At 42.3% G+C, this 15,874-nt stretch overlaps 1 protein-coding gene across 3 annotated transcripts in view; it reads left to right on the top strand.

Annotated features, from left to right (window-relative positions):
- DYRK1A (dual specificity tyrosine phosphorylation regulated kinase 1A) overlaps positions 1–15,874 on the top strand; it is a 169,178-nt gene that overhangs the window by 76,075 nt on the left and 77,229 nt on the right. The gene's annotated exons all lie outside the window — the stretch shown is intronic.

The raw sequence follows: 15,874 nt of genomic DNA, 5'->3' as shown, positions 1-15,874 counted from the left end.
ACCATATTTCTTTTGAATACCATGTAGTATACCGGAAGAGCCTAACCTCTTGTAGTTATTTACTGTCTTAATTCCTACATTGCCTCTTTGGTCACTTTCTCTATAATTGGCTGATTAAATATATCCTTTATAAATTATATCATATATGTGTTGTCAAGATTTCTAAATTTCATGCTTGTCTTCCATATAATTGAATTAACTATTTAAGAAACTGATTTATCATCTCATCCAAAGTTGAGACATATTTCTTTTGATCACCAATGGAGGTTACAGTTCTTTTCTCCTGTTGAATTTTTTAATTGCTAAGCCAGTAATTTATTACATCTAATTAACCTTTATTTTTTGTGATACGTTATAGCATTTAATTAGATATCTGTTTTCAAATATCACGCCATTATAGTATCCAAAACTAAATTACAAATTTAATGTATTTTCAAACTTTAAATATTTTGAGTTCAAAATATTGTCCCAACCATAGCAGAAGAAAGATTTCATCCGCAGAACAGTTCTGACATAATTGGAACAGTGGATCAACATCTGGTGAGGTCAGAATGTACCTGAATGATTTCAGGTAGTCATCGACTCACAACCATTCCTTTAGTGACCATTCAAAGTTATAATGATACTTTAAAAAGTGACTTATGACTGCTTTCCATTTTTACGAGTGTTGCAGTATTCCTATAGTCACATAGTCAAAATTTGAATGCATAAATTTATGATAACTGCAGTGTCCTGGGGTTATGTGATCACTTTTTGCAACCTTCTGATAAGCAAAGTCAGTCAGGAAGTGAGATTCACTTAACCCTGTTGTCATGGTTCCGACAGATGAAACTTTTCAAAAGAATTTCGAGGCATTATTTACCTTAAAGAATCTTTTATTCAAGAAACAACACCGGCACTACATAATTGAAACCAAAAACTAAATTCCCCTCCCCTGGATACAAAGTAACAAAGTACAATTCCCTCCTCCAATAAACAGTCATAAATCACATTCCCCAATTAGCTTGAAGCACAGGCTTTCTCCCCAGCTCTCCAGCCCGCCAAAACACTATCAGTTCTGGGCCCAATGTCCTTGGGTTCCCATGGCTGATATTATTGTTTTGACTAGCTGGACTCTTATCCCTATTCCCCCTCCCAGCATCAACTAATTCTAAAAGCAATAGAGAAAATGGCTGCATTTCCATCTATTGTCAAAGCAAGAACATCCGATATTAGCAGCGTTGACAACTGTTACTAACCTCACAAATGCAGTGATTCACTTAACAGCTGTGACAACAAAGGTTGTAAAATGAGGTCAAACTCACTTAAGAATTGCTTGCTTAGCAACAGAAATGTTGGGTTCAATTGTGGTTGTAAGTTAAGGACTACCTCTATACTTTTAAAAACATATTAGGTAAAAATTAGATTAAAACCCCCCCATATTAAGCTACTTAGAAACAAAGGAAAGAAGAGCTTCATAGAAAATTGGGAAGAGCCCGCCCCATCTAACTTTCTAAAGATACCTTAAATATCTCACTAAAAAAATTAGCAGGCCATTAAAATTATGTATTTTTCAATTATTCAATTTTTAAACAATGAATTGAAGTTTGATCAGATAGAATCATTCTCTGGTCTTCTACCTTAGCCAAGCCAAGACAAATTTCTCAAATATTTGTTCTTTTCATAAACATATAATCATTCACTATTTAAAATATTTAAATGGCTCCTTCATAGGCATTGGTCTCAAGTACACATCATTCTTGGTCTAAAATTTATCATCACTGTATTAATTTTTCTCCACAAACCTGAGGGTATTATCATCCACTTCTTAACCTCCCTTTTCACCTAGGGCAGTGATGGCAAACCTTTTAGAGACTGAGTGCCCAAACTGCAACCCAAAACCCACTTATGCATCGTCGAGTGCCGGGTGGGTGTGGCCCATTGGCTGTGTGTGGCCCATTGGGTGGGCGTGGCTGTGGTGGTAATGGCAGACTGGGTGGGATTAAAAAGTTCAATCAATTTCAACTTTGCAAGATCTTTTTTCCCCGTGAGAAGTTGAAATTGATTGATTGAACCATTATTTTTTGCACACGGCGGCGGAGGCCTAAAGCAAAAAGGGTTTATAAAACCCAGCTGAAGGCCTAAGGACTGGGGCGACAGCGCACATGCCCACAGAGAGGGCTCTGAGTGCTGCCTCTGGCACCTGTGCCATAGGTTCGCCACCACTGATCTAGGGTAATACATTTTGAAATGATCTTAACCACTAAACTAATTATTTTCCTTTTAATAGTTTGTGAATGATATACAAAGCCCAATTCTTTGACTGTATTATTTGAAACCACCTTATGCAATATGAATTATTGCAGGTAATACCTTTTGTAATTTTCTTGTCAGTGTAATTTTTATAGGGTATATAGTGGGTAATTTCTCTGATTTGAAGGTTTGCTCTTTTTTGATTATACTGCTTGGTTAAATCTTAGCTAATTTTCTAATGTTTATTCTGCCTCACTGCTTTTTTATGTGTCACATCTGTTATGGCATATTTATATGGAGATTATCACAATGATGTGGGCATTAAATTTGCTGCAACAATTTCTGCAAACATTTTTCCTTGATACTACATAATGAAACTTGAATTGCACACAAATCACATTGGTGATTTTCAGAGTTGTAATTTAATTATCTGTCTTACATATAAACCCACAGCTTTTTACATATTCCATTACTATATTAAAAGTTTTCAGTATCTTTTTTAAAAATAAAAAGGATAAGTTTTGCTATTGAGTTATCATGTCAAAATATTTACAAGTAATTTAATGAAACTAATTTCACATTTAATTTTGTTGCATATAATATGTGAATTATATTGAGCATAATTATGGAAAGTTACTGATGGAATGACTTTTGGATGATGCTCCGGCATATGTAATCGCATATAACTAATTGTGCTAGTAGTTTATTCAGAGATATTCCCTCATTGAACTCAGCAAAAAAAAAAAAAAAAAAATCATGCTTTTATGTACTGCCCATACAGTTTATGTTCAGCTTAGTAAAATGCCCAGAACATTCACTGTCATAGAGGACAGTTGATTTGCTTTCTGCTGTTATTAAATTATTCAGATACTAGGATGGAAATTTTTTTGAGAAACAACTTGAAAGAATATGTTGAATATGTTGCCACATATGAATTCTGTGAATGTGTTCGTAGGGATAGTGAATAATGAAGCAACAAAAGAATATTAAAACAATATAAGAAAATAATAAGAGTGGCTTATTAGAGCAGAATGCTAATAGATAACTTGCAGTACAGGATATGCTAAGTTTTGAAAGAACCAAATTTAGAAAACGTATAGAAATAAAAGGAATTTGTAAAAAGACAATCTCTCTTAGATATAAGATCATATGGATAGATATTAAAAGAATTTGAGGACAACATTATATAGTGAGCAAGCAAGAGCAAGCAACTAAATTTCATTTTAACGTGTGCCATTGTGCCCACAGTAAAAAAATGACAATAAAGCCAGTCAGTCAGTCTACCTATCTGTCTGTCTGTCTATCTAATCTATCTGAAGTAATTTAAATGGGTTTACATTTAACCACCAGAGGGTATTGCAATGTCTAAGGAGATTCTCCAGCATGACGAGTGGAGAATCCACCAATGGGTTTTGCTTGCCTTCTGCCCATATAAGCTAAGTCAGCCAAATTGCCACACCCCTCTCCCTGGAGCAGGACCCCAGTCTCGATTTAGTCTTTAGCCCGAGAGGACACATTCATCTTGGCTCCAGGATCAGATCACTAGATCAGGTCATATTTTAAATTTCTTACCTTTTTCCTAGAAGGGGGAGAGTGGAAAACGAACAGCTGTTCATTTGCTGTCCCAGTTGATTGCAGCGCAGCCGCAAGGCTTGCTCTAGCCCCAGCTGATTGTCGGCTAGCTCCAGCTGATCGTTGGAGAAAGAACAAAGAGCCGGTCGCCATTTCGGCACCGCGTGGACTCTAGGGCAAAGGGAGGAATCTCCTCCCCCGTAGAAGGGGAGCCACAGTTTAGTCCTCTCCGCAGAGCAGCTGATTTTTCTGATTTCAGCCTTCTCTTTCCAGCCGTAGGGAGACAGATCAAAGCGGCTGCGATTGTTAAAGTGTTAAAGCAAGCTTGTGGCGGCAATTTTCAAACCGCGAAATTCAAAACGACTGGCTAGCCAGCTCCCATTTAGGACTCATCAGGCTGGACGTAATTACCCCCTCCCAAGCACAGTGCCGGAAAACTGCAGCTGAAGCGAGCCGGAACAAAGTTAAGGATTAATCCTCTTTCTCCAATTTGACCCAAGAGGGTGATTAAACCAGAGAAGTTGTGAACGGGGGGGGGGAGGAAAGGGGAACCGTGCACCGTTCTCAACTGCAGCCCTTCCCAGAACAAGTCAATACTTTTATCTGTACCGGCTGAGCTTTTAACCGACAGGACTCATTTATCACTCCCCCCCCCCAAGAAAAAGAAAAGAAAGAGAGAAGAGGTGGAGTCACGTGTCTGCCCAACATTGATGTGCAGGTCATATCATTAATTAGATCTTGCCGCTACCAGCAACACAACAGTGTTTGGATTAAATGAAGCACAGTGGTGTGAATATACCATTAATTGACCTTACCACCTTGAACTGCACCATTAATTGGGCTACCACCTGGACTATTTGCAGTTATTGCCAAGTCGCTCTGGGGCCCAAGCCATTACCAGACGTCTTACTACGAGATTCCTCTCAGTCTCAATGCTGAGATATCTCTTGTGCCAATGGCAGAAACCATTGCTGCACAGGCAGCGCAGGACTCCTCCATTAGCCCTCCTGGACCTAAGAGGCCAAGATCATCTAATCAGGAGGCAGCAGGCAGGATCAAGGCCAAGGCAATATCTGGCAAAAGATCCTCCAAGGCAGCTGATAAGGAGGCCAAACGTCGACACCAGGCTCTGGAAAGACAATTCTCCATAGCGAACAGAAATAAAATACAGCAGGAGACAGACTAGTATCACTTGCTTACACATAAGAGGCCAAGGCTCCCCCAGGATGGACCCTCCGCATGTTAGGACACGAACAGCAGGGTGTTTTCACAACCCACCTACACATAGCAATATATCCCTTGTCCCCCCTCTTTTTTGATACAATTCAGAAAAATTTAGGGACACCGGGGTCCTTCCCTCAAATGGGGGGACAGATAAGAAACTCTTCAACATAGACCCGGCCTTATCGGAGGTAATAGAGGTCCTGGCAATAGATGAGCCACTAGCGGCTCTATGCTCACCATCCACGGTATCCAGGGATGCGGCGGAGGCCATGAAGTCAGAGGACAGGAAAGCGGAACTCACTTTCCGTAGAACATACCAGGTCTCAGCGTGGGCAATCAAGGCAGCCATATCTAACTCCTTTTTCACTAGGACTTTGTTGGTCTGGCTGTGCCAACTCCAGGCCAGGATCTCCCCAGAGGAGGAGAGAACCCAACATGATTTAAGGAGGTTGGTGGCGGCAGCTGAATTCATGGCAGATTCATCATTATACACCACAAACTACTCTGCCAGGGCAATAGCGTCCAACATCACAGCACGCAGATTACTGTGGCTCAGACAATGGCGAGCCGCCATCAAGGCTAAGTGGCGGTTGGCAGCTGCGCCTTACAGAGATGGCCTACTCTTTGGTGAGGCCTTCAACTCTTACCTGATAGAAAACAAGGACAAACGCAAGGTCCTGGCCCACCTCTCAAAGAGGACGAAGAGGAGAGTCTCTACCTACCCTCGCAGACAGCCCTTCTGATCAGAAGCAGGTCCAGAGCCTCCTTCCTTTTCCCGTCCCTATCAGCCCAGATCAGACCGACAGGTCGATAAATCCGGCAACAGGGATAGATTTAGGCAGCAATTCCAATCAAAGCGGCCCTTTCAAGGAGCGGGGGGCCATCCCTTTCGTAAGTCCAAGTGATGGGGAGGGCTCCCCCATTGGTGGCAGGCTGGCTGTTTTCGCACATAGATGGCAAGCCGCCACCACGGACCTTTGGGTCCTAAATACTGTCAGATTCGGCCTCTCACTGGAATTCACCTACAAGCCCCCGAACCACTTCGTCCCTTGCCCATCACCCAAGGATCCGACCAAAAGGGGCCTCATCAAGGAGGCCATCCAGCACCTCCTGGATATCCAGGCTATAGAACCAGTGCAGATGGGACAATAGGGACAGGGATTCTACTCCATCCTATTCATAGTCCCAAAGAGTTCGGGGGGATGGAGAGCAATTCTAGACCTAAAAAGTCTGAACAAGCACCTGGCATACAGAAAATTCAAAATGCAGACTCTTCAGTCTATATTAGCAGGCATCAGAAGGGGAGACCTGACATCCATAGATCTGACGGAGGCTTACCTCCACATCCCCATACTTCCTGAGCATCGAAGGTTTCTCAGGTTCTGCTATGCAGGCCAGCATTTTCAATACAAGGCCCTACCCTTTGGACTTTCTTCGGCCACCAGAGTATTCACAAAGGTACTGGCGACACTCGCCGCACATTTACGAACCATTCCCGTGCACATCCAGTCTTACCTGGACGACATTCTCATCCAATCATCATCCATTCAAACGGCACAGTCAGAACTGACACTGACCCTAACAGCCGTTCAGGACCACGTGTTCTTAGTAAACTTCCAAAAGAGTCATACGGTTCCGTCGACCTGTCTTCATCTGGGAGCCATGACAGACACACTGAAGTGCGAGGTCTACCTCACTCAAGAACGCCGAAACAGCATTCGAGCCCTGGTCAGTCAGATTCAAAGGAAACGGGCCACCACACTGGCCCCACTCTCCCACCTGCTGGGAAAGATGATCTCATGCATAGCAATAGTGCCCTGGGCACGACTACACTCCAGAAACCTGCAATGGTTTAGAAAATAGGAACCAGTTCCTCCAGCCAGAAGGTAAGAATGCCACCAAGGGTCCTGAAGTCGCTCCAATGGTGGTCGTCCCCAGCGGTGGGAAAGGGACACATGTTCAAGGAACCCACCCGAGTCATTCTGACCACGGATGCCAGATTATTTGGCTGGGGAGCACACCTACAATCACAACTGGCAAAGGGCCAATGATCCAGAGTGGATCTGAGACACAGCATGAACTGGTTAGAGCTCAGAGCCATACACCTGACCTTCTGCCACTTCCGCAGCTCAGTGGCAAATCAGCACGTCCTAGTTCTCATGGGCAACGTGGCGGCAAAGGGCCATGTCATCCGACGGGGGTACATGATCCAGATCCCTCATGACCGAGGCCCAATCACTGGGAAGCTGGGCCGAGAACAACCTAGTCTCCCGAACACATATCAGGAGAGGCAAATCAGCAGGCAGACTTCCTGAGCAGGGCAACAGTAGATCACTGTGGAGTGGAGCCTGCACTCAGCTCTCTTCAGAGAAGCATCACACAGGTTCGGCCATCCAGTGCTGGACTTATTCATCAGTCCCAGGAATGCGCGGCTCCCGAGGTTCTTCTCCCGCTTCCTGTCACCAGGGGCGGAGAGAACAGATGCGCTTCGGGGACATTGGTCGAGGGGATTACTGTATGCCTTCACTCCTCTTCCTCTTGATGCAAGCAACCATCAGAAAGATTCTGCAGGAACAAGCAGAGGTGATACTCATTGCGCTACACTGGCCAAGACGGCCGTGGTTTGCCGATCTCGTAAGTCTTTCAATATCTCCTCCGTTGAGAATTCCTCAAGATCAAATCTCCCTCAGCCAGGGGGCTCTGCAACACCTAGAGCCACAGTGGCTCCAACTAGCCGCCTGGCACTTGAACTGAGCCTCCTAGAAGGGGAGGCTTATTCACCAAAGATCATTAACATGACCCAGGCCTCAAGAAGGCCTACAACTCACAGAATTTACGACTCCATGTGGAGAAATTACTGCAGCTGATGTGCAAAGCAGCGTTTAGACCCTTTTAAAATTGCTATTCCAAGGGTCTGTTCTATTCCAGCCTATTGCCGTCCTTGTTAAGGGCACAAGGACCAAACCCCTGTTGATGCAATAAGCTGGAGACTTTACAACAAACAAACCTTTTTTTAATATGGGTGACAAACCTGTCAAATAGTCCAAAACACAAACAGCAAAACTCAAGCCCAAAGGAAGGAAATAGTCCACAGGAAACACGATGCAGTGAGAATTCACAAGCAAGACGAACAGACCAGGATTCCAAGAAGCACTTTGTAAACGGTTGCCTTCAGCAACCAGCCCCACCCACATTTCTTCTTTTTATACAGCAGTCCCAAGGCGTTGCCTCTCATTGCCTTCTCCTTTTACTCTGGAGGTCCGCATTGACTGCTGTTGATTTACTCTCACTAATTGACGACGTGTGCAGGCTTCAGTTAGCAAGTCCATCAGGTGTGGGTCTTCCGAGTCGGACTCATTCTCCTCACACAGCTGAGCTTCATCAGGAACACGACTGGAGGGTCCAGGCTCTGCATCAACCTGTGAGTCCTGTAATTCATCAGAGCCTCCCTCTGCCCCTGATGGCCCTTCAAATGCCTCCTCCACTTCCTCCTCAGATTCCTCAGACTCAGCTGTTGGGAGCACAGGCTGGCACAGAATCACAACAGGGTCTTAGACTACTTGTGGGAGGTACTTAAGAGGGGTTTAGCATCCAACACAATTCGCAGAAAAGTGGCCACCCTGTCCAATATACTCACATATGGCAACTCTGAACCACTGGCCAAACATCCAGTGGTGCAAGCCTTTATCAAGGGTGCAACGAACAACAGACCACCCGTGGTCCACAGATATCCCTCTTGGGATCTGTCCAAGGTCCTACAGGCCATCACCTCATCCCATTTGAACCTATCCGGACCTGCATCTTACAGTACCTGACATTTAAGGTTGCATTTCTGGTTGCTGTTACCTCGGCTAGACGCATTTCAGACTTAGCAGCATTTCAGAGTTAGGCAAGACCTCTGCATCTTCCACACAGATAGGGTGGTCCTATGTGTGGACCCCTCCTTCATTACCAAGATCAATTCCTTATTCCACAGAACACAGGAGGTGATGCTACCAGACTTTTGCCTTCAGCCCTCTCATGAATTGGAGCGCAAATGGCACACTTTAGATGTTTGCAGGGCCTTAAGGCAATACATAAAGCTATCCGCACCCTTCCGCAAATCTGAGGCCCTGTTCATATCCTTCCATTCGCACTCAAAGGGGCGAAGGGTCACAGCATCCACAATCGACAGATGGATCAGGAACTGCATAGCAAAAGCATACCAGAGGCAATCACTCTCTGTACCTAAACAAATCACCGCCTATTCCACTCACAGCGCTGTGACAACAGCAGTGTGGTCGACTCAGGTGCCGATTGAGGAAATATGTAGGGCGGCGATGTGGGCGTCGCCTTCCCCTTTTGTAAGACACTACAAGTTAGATAAGTTTGTATCGGCGGAGGCCTCATTTGGCAGGAGGGTCCATCAATGCGTACTATCAGAGAGTGGGACACAGACCCAGACGGCTTCCCACCCACAGGGACAGTGAGGCTTTGGTAAGTCCCATTGGTGGATTCTCCACTCGTCATGCTGGAGAAGGGGCGTTGTCTTACCTAAACGCCTTTTCTCAGCATGATGATGGAGAATCCACTCCCACCCCTAGGGCCAGTCAGATCCTGTGCTGGGAAAGGATCAAACCAACATACTTAAATCATAGTCAGCAGCTGCGCCTCAGTCGATACTGGGGTCCTGCTCAAGGGAGAGGGCCGTGGCAATTTGGCTGACTTAGTCTATACAGGCAGAAGACAAGCAAAACCCATTGGTGGATTCTCCATCGTCATGCTGAGAAAAGGCGTTCAGGTAAGACAACGCCCTTTCTCAGTCACCCAGGTAGTGGTTGTCCGAAAGGTGCTTTTTCAGAAGGGAACTAGATTTCTTGTTTTTCTTCTAAGACATTTTGCTTCTCATCCAAGAAGCTTCTTCAGTTCTGACGGGATGGTGGGGAATGGAAGGATTTATATTCCTTGCAGACAGCTGGTCATTTGCATTCCTTTAGAGAGTCATTGAGGCCATTTGGAGGTTATCTATGTCCTCGGGGTCATCTGCGTAGTGTAAATGTGTGCGGGAGTATGAACGGATTTCCAGAAAATATTGCAGACTACAAGAACCATTTGCACTTCAGTTTAAGATGCAGACAACATAGATTCATCCCCAGTAGCATGCACCTGTCTTCAACTGTGAAGGGACACAGGGCAGAAAACATTCTGCAGCCACATTTGCATTACTCAGATGACCCTGAAGATACAGATAAACCTCCAGATGGACAGTGACTCTCTAAAAGAATGCAAATGATCAGGTGTCTGCAAATCCTTCCATTCCCCACCACCCAGTCAGAACTGAAGAAACTTCTTGGATGAGAAGCGAAACATCTTCAAAGAAAAACAAGAAAATCCAATAGCCTCCTGAAAAAGTACCTTTGGGACGATACAGTGTCAATGAATACCAGAAGATAGTTCAGGAATATAAGATAAGAACTTATGTAAGTACAACTATTTTACCTATTGTTTGATCAAAATAATTTCCAAAATGTTTTTATTTCCTAAAAATAGATATGTAATGCATATATTTGAACTTATACTCAGGCCAACACATAGTAACTTTGATCCATTACAAAAGAGTTGTGTGAGTAAATGTAGTTGGGTAAGCTTTCTTCTGGGCTGTTTCAGTATAATTATAAACCTATCATAGACATTCTGAATTAAATCTCTAAGCAGAATAATGGAGCATGTGCTTTGTATGTACAAGTTTCCAGTTTTAGTTACTAGTAGGATCTGCAGTGGAAAGAATTAGTTTTGTTAAAGAACCTGGAAAATTATTGCCGATCAGATTGGATATTGTGCTACACTAGATAGATATAAAATTGATATAATCTCATTATGTTCTTTAATAGAACTTTGCGCTGTTTTATATTCAGTTTTGGAAAGATTCTTTGAAATATGGCAAGTGCTGCACTATCCAAGAAAAACCTCCAGTGTTGTTGCAAACATATACTGCAACTTTTTAAACAGAATCTGATGCATTATACAATCCTATTCTGAAATACAATTTTCTAACAGCATATTAAGCATGTGCAAAGCTTATTTACACATAGCACAAGCTGGTTACTGATAGTTTGTGTGTGACATTTAACATTTTGTTCAATTACTGCAAATGAATATTGTCTTTTAGGCATCTTAAAATATTTGCTATTATTAAAGTTTCTTCGAAACAGTTTTTGAAAAACTTCCTTATACTGCCATATTTATAAGGCCTGGATAAAAACTGAATTATGAATTAGGATATCCTTAATGAAATGTTAATTTGGCCATGAAATTTGTGGATGCATGTATGGTAGCCAGTATGTCTCATTTTTAGTCCCATATTTAAAATATAAAGGATATTAAACATAATTTATTTTGTAAGAATAATAATTGCATTATTATAAGAGAGCTTCGTATAAATGTGAACTGCTTAAATATACCTTTGAATTGTCAGAATGTTGGATGGCATCTTGTAATTAATATGGGGGTGTCTGAAAATACCTATCTATTAATGATCAGACTCTTAATTTTATTCTGTGTAATAATTGTAAAAGTAGTCTTATTATACTAAAATCCATATTTATGAAGTAGCTCAAAATGTTTTTCCTCATTTTCAATTGCAGTTCAAATCAGATTTAATTTGTAGCCTTATATTTTTTGAGTCAGGTTGACCAATGTAATTTTATGATATGGGACAAGGAGTAACAGCTTTTTTATTTTTAATATTATGCAGAAGTTTGCTGGGAACATAGTTTTGCAGCAGTAGTGGCTTGGCTGGCACAGTACAGTAGTTGAACCCTTTATGTTGCCTTCTCTTTAGTTTTTAGATGTCATGTCTCCAGAATCAGGGGTTAAGACTTCTTAAGAGGACTTTGAATATTGTATAACCTAGCTCACTCAAGGGGGGGGGGATGGGGATGGCAGGCAACTTTATCACCTCTTTTGTGCATCTCAGTTTGAATGTGTAGGGATTCTAATATTTGAAAGTTCCACATCCAGATCATCTTTCCAAAGATTTTGTTACTTCCCATCTGTTCACAACTCTGAAGCCTCAGAATCTAAAAAAAAAAACAAAAAACACTGATAAACCTTTTAGCATTTTTAAACTTAGCATCAGCAGTGAATAGGAATGAGCCGAGGTGGCGCAGCAGTTAGAGTGCAGTACTGCAGGCCACTTTAGCTGACTGTGTTCAGCAGGTCAGCAGTTCAAATCTCACCGGCTCCAGGTTGACTCAGCCTTCCATCTTTCCGGGGTAGGTAAAATGAGGACCCAGATTGTTGGGGGCAATGTAAATATATATATACATTGCTTACTGGTGTACACCGCTTAGAGTGCTTGCACTTAAAGCGATATATAAGTCTCATAAATAAGTAAATAAATGGAGCTAAGGAATTGTTTAGTTATGTCAGTTAAGCTTTAGTGGATGACAGCATTTCATGGAACAGCAGTTTCCCAACTAATGTGAATGTGACTAATTCTGCATATAATTTTGAGTTCATTTCAGTACTTAAAAATACAGTCCATGGATGTAGAAGAGATAATAATAAATTTCCAGACATTGGATTGAAATGGAAGATTTTTGGATGAAAGTTCACAAAGAGCATGAATTTTGAGGAAAAAATGTACTAAAGTCCTTAACACCATTTTCTTCAAGTGATATTTGTAGACGTGAATCTTCCATACCAACTATCAATTAAAATATGAATATATTGGTATTTTGAGATGGTGCAATATTTAAGAAAATTGCACAACAAGTTTGAACAATAGAGTCCAGACTGCTTGCAGTTTTTTGAATTCTAGCCAATAAAGTATTCTTACCCAAGTGAGGACATTAGGGTGTTTTCTTTATATCCCATTTGGGAATTATGCACAGGATGATATAGAAGCAGGGTAGTGGATGGAAGCTGGTATTGAGGAATCCTTAGAACAGGGGTCCCCAATCTTTCAGGCACCAGGGATAGGTTCCATGGAGAGAGGTTTTTCTGGGGACCGGAGGGGGCGTGGTTTTGTGTGCTGCCTGCATTCTATGGGTGGGGCTTCATTTGTTTGTGTATACCTATTGCTGGCATGCCGTGGCCCGGTGCTGGTCCATGGACTGGGGGTTGGGGACCCTTGCCTTAGAATATTGATGTAGGAAGACTCAAATCCATGTCCTACATATCTATAGAATTCATCAGGCAATATTTGGCCAGTTACTTTTCCGCATCCCAACTTGTACAGGTAATCTCCCAGGTATGAACGTTTATTTAGCAAATTTTCACAAAAACAAATTAATTCAGAAAGGGTACTTACGTTAGAAATTCAAAACTGTGAGCAAAAAGAGACCTGTGTAGCCATGTGACTTGAATTCAGTCTCTGCTGCAGCCGTGGCCATTTTGAACTCAATGATTTGCCTGGGCCATTCGGCTTAGGAAGCAGGCAGAGCTTTTTTGTCCCTGGTCACATAGCCAAACAAGAGCAGAGCAGGTGCCAAGTTTGTTTGTTGGTGCTAGTGGAGAATCTGCTACTGCTTGGGCTTCAGGACTAGAACTGCTTCTGTAAATATTTTAAATTTTTGTTGTTGATTTTACTCTAGAATGCTTGCAAACTGTTTGCTCTTCTTTTTAAATACTTACTTACTATTGTGTTTCTAAGTACAGTACTTGTAGAAATGCTAGCTGGCCTCCTCACAAAGCATTCTATTACATTGTGTTTCCTTGCTTTTATTTTGGAGATTAGCATATATTACTGTATTTTGTAAGATTTAAATTGCCTCCAGAAGTTGTAGGTGCCCCATTACTGAAAGCTTTTAAGAGATAGGCATTTATGAGAAATACAGTACTGTCTTGTGAGACCAGTGGGTTAGACTAGATGATCTCAAGGTCCCTTCCATCTCTGTTACTGTTGCAAGCCAACAGTTCTGTAAACTCCTCCCCCATCACCCTCTGAGTGCCTGGCTGGACACTTAAGCTAATTAGTGGCAACTGAAAAAACCTTTGCCAAAGGAGATGCAGCCTGCTTGCAGGCATTTAGCTCCTGAGCGGAAGCAAACACCTGATGGGCAGCGGCAGCAGCGGGAAGGCCTCTCAGTTCAGCAGAGATCAATTAACAAAGTGGAGGAAATAATAAGAAAGATCTTCATTCATTTGATGATCCATTTGATTTAATTAATGAATTTTATTGTAAACATTTGTAAAATTGAATCTGATTTATTTGATGAATTTTTTGACTTACGAACCTAATGGGCAGGCTCTATTAGGTTCGTACCTCGAGGACTACCTGTACCACACTTTTGTTTGTTGAGAAACAAAGATAGAAATTTGAAGAAAAAAATACTGGTTCTTGGTTTTATTAGTATTCTAATCACAAATGAGTTCTAAGTTTATACAGTAAATTTTCAGAGATGTGAAATTAATGAGTTCATTTGCTGTTCCTTTACTAGAGCATTAACATCTCTGTGAAGCTTCAACATGAAATAGTTAATAAAGTCCAACTGTTCAAAGATTCTATGAGTAATTTTTTAATGTCTAGTGGAATTTAGATTAGGATTGGGAATTTGGATTTCACACATTCTATTTCTGATTGCTGTCACATTCTTTGTTGCAAAAAATTACTCTTTGGAATGACAAAATGTTGACGTGTCAATAAAAATGTAAATCATAAGAGTTGGATAGAACTGTTGCAGTTAGTTAAACCTTATTGGAGATGGTTTTTAAGTCTTATATAATTATAAATAAATCATTGTCAGGGCAAAGATGACACAGTGAAATCCAGTTGAGTCTAATTCTTTCTTTGCTTATATCTAATAGACAGAATCTTGTCAGACTAAAGTTATAACCTTCTAACCCAGTGGTTCTCAACCTTTTTAATGCTGTGACCCCCCAACCGGTCATAAGTCGAGGACTACTCAACCGGTCATAAGTCTAGGACTTTCCCTGCCCAGGAGCTCAGCGCATGCATGGTGCCGCCCCCTGTGCCGGCCGAGGTGTAGCTGGCAAGGGGCAGCGACGGCGCAGGGCGACCACCGGCTGGGCCACCAGCTGGCCCAGCCCAAGGGAGGTAAGGCACCTGCCGGGCCCCATGCACGCCAGCAACCCTCCCTGCGCCTGCCGGCCTCCCACCTCCCACCCCTGGCCCTCTTTTACTTACATTTTTAGTAGTTGCTCAGTAGGGAGGGGTGGAAACTTCCAGACAGCTCGCCTTCGCTGCAGACAACTTGCAGCACCGTTTGCAGAATGGGACTTTTGGCGGGCTCAACAGGGCAGAGACAGCCTGGACAATTCCTATTGGCTTTTGAAAGCCAATAGAATTAGACTCTATTCAAGAGAGTCTATTCTGTTGGCTTTCAAAAGCCAATAGAATAAAAGGGAGTAGCATAGCTAAGAAAAAGGGGGAAAAATGGTGGACTGCATTGTTTGGCAACCCCCGTGAAATGGTTGTTCGACCCCAAATGGGGTCGCAATCCACAGGTTGAGAACCGCTGTTCTAACCTAATTGATATACCCTGGGAGATCCTAGGATATGGCTACCCTGAACCTTTTCCTCCATCCTGTATCCAGTTTGGGACTGCACAATCTTTTATTTTGTGCCTCTCTGGAATATGTTGCCTCTTCCCTGGGAAGCAGTGGTGTGATTGGCAAGATCCTCCCTCCCTCTTCTTCTCTAGCTACACATTCCATCTCATCATTTAAATCTTGGTAGGTAAGATTTTTTTGGGGGGGGGTCATGAGAGAAATGAAATATGTATTATTTATGTTATACTGATAGTCTGTTCCAAATCAATTAACAGATTTCATGTCAGATCTTCCTTGTATAGTAGAGTTAAATAGCTCTAAAATTGTGAAGGGCTTTAAAGTTGAAAAATAA

This window comes from Crotalus tigris, unplaced genomic scaffold (genome assembly GCF_016545835.1).
Source record: "Crotalus tigris isolate CLP2741 ecotype Arizona unplaced genomic scaffold, ASM1654583v1 scf7180000017601.7605149639:7615979, whole genome shotgun sequence".
Lineage (NCBI taxonomy): Eukaryota > Metazoa > Chordata > Lepidosauria > Squamata > Viperidae > Crotalus > Crotalus tigris.
Note: the sequence above shows the minus strand (reverse complement) of the source record. Positions and strands in the feature narration are given on the sequence as shown.